The sequence below is a fragment of the Bufo gargarizans genome, chromosome 6 (assembly GCF_014858855.1).
Source record: "Bufo gargarizans isolate SCDJY-AF-19 chromosome 6, ASM1485885v1, whole genome shotgun sequence".
NCBI classification, from domain to species: Eukaryota; Metazoa; Chordata; class Amphibia; order Anura; family Bufonidae; genus Bufo; species Bufo gargarizans.
In genome coordinates, this window is record NC_058085.1 from 329,770,517 (window position 1) to 329,779,837 (window position 9,321).

A 9,321-nucleotide genomic window follows, 5' to 3' on the forward strand; every position below is an offset into this window, starting at 1 on the left:
ATTTAACAAAGAGGTGGGGCGTTTTGTACGTTGCCAAGGGGATTTTGTGGTGTGACACAGGGAGTTGGAGGCGGCATCGTCTCAATTCTTATGGGATGATGGGGTGCACCTTAACGATGTGGATATGGATTCATGGGCCTTGGTGCTTTAGGAGTGTTTGGAGACAGCCACAGCCCTTAAGGTGTGGTAGGATGAGCATAGGTGAGGTGTCGCCTATGTTTGTCGGTGGCGGGTAAATGGGGGGATCCTGGAAGGCAAAGCAATGGTTATTGGGTGCATGGCACGTGACATTGGAGCATTCATCTCCAACAAGGGTATTGTTGTATTGGAGGATTTGGTGCCCTTCGGTCGTTGAGTGCGGCAAAGGGTAAGGTTGCAATACAAGTGGAGGTGGTGACTGCAGTATGCAGATCGCTTGGTTTGCCTTCTAGAATCCTTTCAAAATACAGGAGGTTATAATGAGGGGTAGGTTGTATTATGTTGGGATTGTATTGTTATTGCACTTTATTATGTGTGTGTAAATTCGTATTATTAAATAAGTTTTTATACTGTTATAATTTATTTTATTAATAAATCGGCTACTACAGCCTCACACCAAGAAGTAAGTATCTGAGTTTTATTTGGCGGGATTTGGGGAAGGTCGTTTGGTAGCTGGAAGTAATCTTCCATCCTAATAAGTCATTTATTTCTGTTAAAACCAGATAACAGCACGTCTCCTTTTTTCCAATTTGTTTTTATTGTCTGATTACAGATTACTCTATTCTATTTCCTGAAAATGATTATGTTGGCGGCCATCTTGCTTGAGCTGTTCTTAACAGCATTTAGAGATATATTTTACCATAGCCATCATGGGCGATATGTTATGGGAGAGTCTTCTCGACATGCTTTGTGACCTGTGCAGAGGTCAGGAGGGAGTAGATAAGTTGTGACATCACCTATTGTGTTTTCTACATATAGAGGTAATATCTGTTGCACTGTAAGGGCTCATTCAGATAAACAATATTTTTTGTCCTTGTCCGTTTTTTTTTTGCGTCCTACATGCGGAACTATTCATTTTAATGCGGACGCATAAAAAATGACTCAGTGTGCATTTGGTATCCATATGTCCGCAAGTCCGCACCATAAAATAGAACATGTCTTATTCTTGTTTTGCGGACAAAGACAGGCATTGTTACAATGGACCTGCAAAAAATACAGATGTCACACGGATGTCATCCGTTTTTTTGTGGATCCGTGTTCATTCGTGTGCATGAGCCCTAATCCTGCCAGCAATCATAATGATGAAAAGTGATCCGTACAAACCAAGAAAGAGCACCTAAAACTTAGTTGCCAGTGCGAAATCTGCCGGATTATAAGATATTTTTTTTATCTAGATGGAAAATATAATATAATGTCATGTGTATAACATCACCAAAGTTCTTTAAAAATATGTTTAACATAAAAATTTGACATAAACAATACGTTATTTTCTGATGACAAATTCCTTTTAAAAAATTGTCCAGAATAAAAAAATGTTTTTAAAAATAGCAGGCAATGTGATAAAAAAAATAAAAAAAAATAACCATTACTAACTTACTAACTAAGTTGGGCATGGTGTCTGAAGAAAAGATCGCTATGATGAATGTTGGCTTCCCTACAGGGCAAGTAACAAATATCAGTGGGGACACTCAGAGTGTTAACGCTGAAGAATCGGGGGATTTCATAAATTTGTAATTTTTATTTTTTATTTTATATCATTGCCTGGTGCCAGGCAGTTTTTTAAATCCTTTTCATATATATATATTTTTTTATATGCTATGTTTTTTCACAGAGACAGTCCTCGCCACTCTCTTTTCACAGCAGAAGAAAGACACTTTACAGTCAAGTCATATGAGCCTGAATCTTGAGGTGGAGAGTGTCATCTCTGCTTTTTCTGAGGCTGCTGTCTACGGGGACAATACAATAGATATGTAATACTGTCATTAATCCTTTCTGCCTAGTAGTCATGGCAAAATGATTCAATTTCACTACAGGATGTAAAATGATATGTCTCTTCAGCATATTTTAGCCTATGTGGCCACTAGAGCACCCAAGGAAATTGCAAAATTTCATGATTTATTTTATATCTCAATTTCTAATGACAGTGGCCCTTTAAGTGTAGGTCCAAACCAGAGCTATACTTTAAATTAGACCACGTACAGCGTATACAATCATTGTCACCTACTGTCAGTTTTATATCATTTTCTATAAAACTATGATTTTATGAACAAGTTCATGAAAGCCTACCTCCACTCTTACCACACTATCTAAGGCTAGTTTCACACCAGCGTTGGCAGTCCTGCAGGCTGTTCTGTCAGGCGCAAATTTTTTCTGCCCTTTTCTTGGTATATTTGCCGGAATGCGGCCAGATCTCCGCCGGTCCCCATTATTGTGAATGGGGCTGGACGGAGCCATACAAACTTCCTGCTAGGGTTGTTTTGGGCATCGAACTTTCGATACCTGATCAATGCTTTTATGCCAGTATCGATTCGGTATCGGGATGTTTGTTTTTTCGGTACTATACTGCGCTAGACTGTGCTCCTCTTCTATGACAATATGGAGTGTGCCACGCTCGGCAGACAGTGGAGAAGAAGGAAGGCAGGGACAGAGGGAGGAAATCCCTCCCTCCTATGACACGCCCGCTGTGAGACCAATGAAGTGAGCGGTCTCTGAAGCTGCCCACACCACTTTCACGGTGCGCCAATGAATGTTTGGCTATTAATGAAAGCAGGAGGAGGGACGGGGGAGGCAAGAAAGTTACCGCTGCGCCAGCTGAGTTAGTGAGCTCAGCGAAAGGCAGCAGCGGCAGAATCCTCCTCTTCCTGAGTGCACAGCTCACTGTCAGCCCGAGCCCCGGCCCGAGCCCCAAAGTCAGTGCCCTGTACAGCCAGCATCGAAGGTACCCCACACCCGCACAGTGCCAGTCTAGAGTGATTAGCCTGCCTGAAAATAAAGGCCGGCAAAAAACATTTGTATCAGGCAGCCAGCAAGATTGGGTTTAATGTGACTCATTAACCCCAATCTTGCCACTGCCATGTTTTAAACATGATGGGGGTCACTTATTTTTAATGTCAGGCTGGGTAAATTTAGACTGGACCCCATGTGCCTCACATTAATAGTAAGTGACCCCCCAAGAGGAGTCGGGCAGGAGAGGTGAAGGCTCCTCGTTAGCATTGTTACATTGTCAAATTCAATATCGAACTCTGAAAATCTGATATCTGGTGCAGGTTTTTCTGTTTAATTCAATAAATGTTTTGGTATTGAAAGGTATCGAGTATCACAATACTTTTTTATGGTATCGAAACCGAATTAAAATATTGGTATCGAAACAACCCTACTTCCGGCAATGCCAGGCTGGCAGGCTGTTCATGTCTGCCGCTAATGGGAACCAGCCTTAGCCAGGGTGTTTAAAGAGGCCTCGTCATCAATCTTGACATGTCTGTTTAGGTAACTACTTGCATTTCCCCATGTAATAAAAATTCGGAAGCATCTTTTCGTATACCTCTATAATGTGCCATTCCTTTATTACTCCTGCTAGAAGTTTATGAATAAGGGTACAACTGGGTTTTACCAGTTGGGAGTGAGTCCCTCCACAGTATGACACTGACAACATTGATTGGACAGTGTCAGACTGTGCACACCCAGCTGTAAAATAACATAATATTGATTCTGCATCGATTCCGATATACCTGGCTGTATGCTGCAGGACTTTTAACAAATGTTTCAAGTAAATGCAGATACTTTTATGCTGGTGCTGAATCAATATTACATTATTTTGAATTTACTGTGTTGTTGAAGCAGGATTCATGCACTGGAATTGCCACCTGGATCCGGAAGGCTGGTCTCTTCATTTCTTAAAGGCTATGTACACCTTTCATAGGCAATTTTTTTTATGACTGCATTTGACTTTTGGGCTAAAAATATATTTTTTTAATTGGTCTTTATTAAAAATATTGAGCTGTTCTGTCACTGTTTTTCTAGCTGCGTGACTGGTACTTTTACTTTGTGCCAGTCATCTAATAACACTTATCTCTAATTTACTAAGAGTTTACTTATAAACACTTATTTAAGCCAGATTCTTATCAGTAAGATAAGAACTAAGCTATAATGAGTGTTTATAATGTCAGAGAGCAGAGATAATGAGCTGGATGACAGCAGTGGCGTGCTAAGGGGGTGGCATGGGGGGCGGTCTGTCCTGGGTGCCGGCTCTCGGGGGTGCCAGAAGCAATGAGCGCTTCCATCAATAAAGATGAAAGTGCTCATTGCTGGAGCGCTGGGAGCTGCGGTCCTGTCACTCACCGCTCACCTCCCCTCCTTCAGGCCCTCAGCGCTCTGAATGGTGAAGCAGGAAGACTTCTTCTGCTCCACCATTCAGCCTGCAGGAACAGATCGGGCTGCCGGCCTGTGTGGGCAGAGTCTGCAGCCCGTAAAACTGCATAAGCGCCACCCACACTGTGCTGCGCGAGTGATCTGTCCGCAGGGATCTTCCCGCAGGGAAGTGAAGTATGTGAGCTTCAGGAACGGGACAATGTGAGTAGTTACTGTGTTGTTGTTTTTTAATACAGAGGGGGCACAGAGGGCATTATTACTATGGAGGGGGCACAGAGGGCATTACTAATGTGAAGGGGGCACAGTGGGCATTAATTACTGTGAAGGGGCACAATGGGGATTTTTACTATCGAGAGGGCTCAGAGGGCATTACTAGCATAGTGGGCATTACTACTATTAAAAGGGTACAATGGGCATTATTACTGTAAAGGGGGCACAGAGGGCATTACTACTATTAAGGGGGCACAATTGTCATTATTACTATGAAGGGGGCACAATGGGCATTGTTACTGTTAAGAGGGCACAATGGGCATTATTACTATGAAGTGGGCACAGTGGTTATTATTACTGTGAAGGGGCACAATGGGCATTATTACTATAAAGGAGGCACAATGGGCATTATTACTATAAAGGAGGCACAATGGGGATTATTACTATGAAGGGGACACAATGGGGATTATTACTATGAAGGGGGCACAATTGGGATTATTACTGTGAAGAGGCACAAAGAGGGCATTACAACTGTGAAAGGGGCACAGAGAGGGCACAGCTACTGTACAAAACTACTGTGAAGGTTGTACAATGAGGGCACTATTACTGTGAGGGGGTACAATTATTTTTTTTGTATTGGGATTGGTGTGCCAGAGAAAGGACCCGCCTCGGGTGCCAAACACCCTAGGCACGCCACTGGGTGACAGAAAAGAGAGAAAATTCTGATCCCTCTATTAGAGCATCTCAGCCCTGTACAGAAAAAAGGGCTCCATATTTATAATAAAGACCAATTTGAAAAAAAAATTTTTAGCTGAAAATGAGTACAATGCCATAATTGTAAAAAATTGCCCCAAAGGTGTACATAGCCTTTACGCACGAGTAACACTGAGTTGTACCTTTATTCATAAACTTCTGGCAGGAATAATGGATGAATGGTACAGCATAAGAATAGAAGCACCTGAATTTCACGTGGAATACAATTATTTATTAAAACAGACATGTCAGGAGTGGTAAAGGAGTTCCCACCCTTTTAGGGAATTCTGAGTTAATAGTGGGGGGTGAAATCCTCTGTTGAGGATCCTGGCTGAAGGGAAGGGAGATTACAATAAGTGTCCCTTGCACTGGAGGACATGTCCTGTCCTCCATTACACAGAAAGCCCACTGTAATATTTAATTTCTCCTGTGGTGGCGCTGTTGGAAAATTGAACACGCAATACCGATTCCCCAAAGGTTACAGCTGATTGTGGGGGGGGGGGGGGGGGGGTAGCAAGACTCCCAAGTTATCTGATTATTGTGAGGGGACCCTTCTAACAAATTGTGATTGCCCAAACAGAAGAACCCTGTGACAAGATGGTCAGCGGTTCGTCTGTGAAGGATCCATGTTTGATCTGTCTGTATATTTTTGCTCTCTGTGTGTCATCTGTACTTCATGAACGTTACTTGACTATAATTATTTTCAGAGCATACCATAGCAACAATCCGTGAAAACCACAGACGAAGCATGGATGTCACCCGTGTTCTGTCCATGGTTTTCACAGATCCATAGACTGTAATGTGCATGAGGGATCCCTAATCGTGGGCAAAAATAGGGCATGCCTCCACAATGCCACCATGGAGCCAGGGTCTGTGGAAAACCACTGATGTGCGACTACACACATTTAAGTCAATAAATATGTGAGCAGTCTGTGGAGAATATGGACATCACACGTCCGTGATTTACTGACGTGTGAAAGAAGCCTTGTTGTCCTCTTCGTTAGGTTTCTGCAGTATTGTTCCGGGTCCATGTGCTTGTGGTGGGGTTGAAATTGACAGACTCACAGATTACAGGGGTTAAAAGTGAAAACAGCCCAGTAGTTACACCTGAGTTCATATCAGGCTAGGGAGAAATTCCATACTGGAGTGGGAAAGAATGGAAGTGTAAGATCCTCACCTGTCTCGCACTCCGGTGTGACCAAAAAGGGTCCTCGTGGAGCTGCGGGACAGGTTACGCGTGTCTCCATTTATACACCAGCTCCGACCCCTTTGCGAACCGACGCGGGAATGCGTTCTCATGGGAATACCGCACGGCTTTCGGGGACAGCTTGGCCGGGCTAGTGGCAGTGCGCTGTGGCCGAGCTTTTTTCCGGTGTCTATTGCGGATTCCATTCCGGTGTCCATGTTGACGTGCTCGCGCACTCTCGCAGAGCCTGTCGTGCATCCGCATTTACGTTCGAAAACGGGTTTGCAAGGGGATACGCGGTTGCGCGTACGCGCTTCTTATGCGCTTTGCCGACCAGCGAAGGGAATAGCACCTGGTAAGTTCAAAGGAGATTAGGGGGACGGCATTGGTCTAATTGACTAATGACCGACCAAAGCCTTGTACACAGGTATAGGGCAGGATCATGACCTATGGGGAGTTCACACTTGGCACCCTGGGATTTGTTAGCAGGCACATAAAAGGTGGCCTCTCAGGTTGGTCAGTGCCCACTGTTATCCTTCCTTATCCAGGTGCAGGTCAGTACTGCTAGCTACTGACTGAAGTTTGCTGGGACTCCGTCCGTTTCAGTGGGACCCAGGACCCGGGACTTTCCATGACGCATCTGTTTACCTGGCAAGTTGCACAGAGACTTATGCACGGATCGGGACTACTCCTGGCTCTCCTTGGTTTTATGTTTGCTGATATTTGCCCAGTGAAGTTTACCTGAACTTTGTTTATTTTGTTAATAAACCCCTTTGACTTCATCCTCACTGGTCTGTTTCGTTGGTGCCTTGTATTACAGGAAGGTCCTTCTAGAAATCACAGAAGGACCACTATTCTAAAACATAACCTTTAATTATTATATATTAAAAGCCAATACACCCATAGTTTGATATATATGAACATACAGTTGCAAGAAAAAGTATTTGAACCCTTTGGAATGATATGGATTTCTGCACAAAAAATGGTCATAAAATGTGATCTGATCTTCATCTAAGTCACAACAATAGACAATCACAGTCTGCTTAAACTAATAACACACAAAGAATTAAATGTTACCATGTTTTTATTGAACACACCATGTAAACACTCATAGTGCAGGTGGAAAAAGTATGTGAACCCTTGGATTTAATAACTGGTTGAACCTCCTTTGGCAGCAATAACTGTTTCAGTTCAGCAATATTCTTGGGATGTCTGGTGTGAATCGCATTCTTGAGGTCATGCCACAGCATCTCAGTCGGGTTGAGGTCAGGACTCTGACTGGGCCACTCCAGAAGGCGTATTTTCTTCTGTTTAAGCCATTCTGTTGTTGATTTACTTCTATGCTTTGGGTCATTGTCCTGTTGCAACACTCATCTTCTGTTGAGCTTCAGCTGGTGGACAGATGGCCTTAAGTTCTCCTGCAAAATGTCTTGATAAACTTGGGAAATCATTTTTCCTTCGATAAAAGCAATCCGTCCAGGCCCTGACGCAGCAAAGCAGCCTCAAACCATGATGCCCTCACCACCATACTTCACAGTTTGGATGAGCTTTGATGTTGGTGTGCTGTGCCTCTTTTTCTCCACACATAGTGTTGTGTATTTCTTCCAAACAACTCAACTTTGGTTTCATCTGTCCGTAGAATGTTTTGCCAGTACTGCTGTGGAACATCCAGGTGCTCTTGTGCAAACTGTAAACGCGCAGCAATTTTTTTTTGGACAGCAGTGGCTTCCTCTGTGGTATCCTCCTATTAAATCCATTCTTGTTTAGTGTTTTACATATCGTAGATTCGCTAACAGGGATGTTAGCATATGCCAGAAACTTTTGTAAGTCTTTAGCTGACAAGGATTCTTCTTCACCTCATTGAGCAGTCTGTGCTGTGCTCTTGCAGTCATCTTTACAGGAAGGCCACTCCTAGGGAGAGTAGCAGCATTGCTGAACTTTCTCCATTTACAGACAATTTGTCTTACCGTGGACTGATGAACAGCAAGGCTTTTGGAGATACTTTTATAACCCTTTCCAGCTTTATGCAAGTCAACAATTCTTAATCGTAGGTCTTCTGAGAGCTCTTTTGTGCGAGGCATCATTCACATCAGGCAATGCTTCTTGTGAAAAGCAAACACAGAACTGGTGTGTGTTTCTTATAGGGCAGGGCAGCTGTAACCAACACCTCCAATCTCCTCTCATTGATTGGACTCCAGTTGGCTGACACCTCACTCCAATTAGCTCTTGGAGATGTCATTAGTCTAGGGGTTCACATACTTTATCCACCTGCACTGTGAATGTTTACATGGTGTGTTCAATAAAAACAAGGTAACTATTAATTCTTTGTGTGTTATTAGTTTAAGCAGACTGTGATTGTCTATTGTTGTGACTTAGATGAAGATCAGATCACATTTTATGACCAATTTGTGCAGAAATCCATATCATTCCAGGATTCACATACTTTTTCTTGCAACTGTAAATTAAAAAAAAAAAAAAAAAGAAATAAACCCCATTCAGTACTTTACTTTATATATTTCTATATATAGAAAGCCATATACAGTATATCATATAAAGCACAGAAGCAGGAAAAATAATCTGTAAAATGCCCCTTTAAATGCAAACCCCAGTGTGGTCTCTAAGGACACATTCCACGGGGAAAGTGCTGAAAATAAAGTTTTCAGAGGCGACCCTGGCTTCTTCTGCTTGTTCCAATGCCCTTAAAATGCACTTGCCCTGTGTGTGACATGTAGCTCTTTATATGGCTAACTGAGTAGACCAGCGAGTGCTGAACACAAGCTTCTCTTTGCAAATTTGGTTTACCCAGCATGCTTTCTTTTTATGAG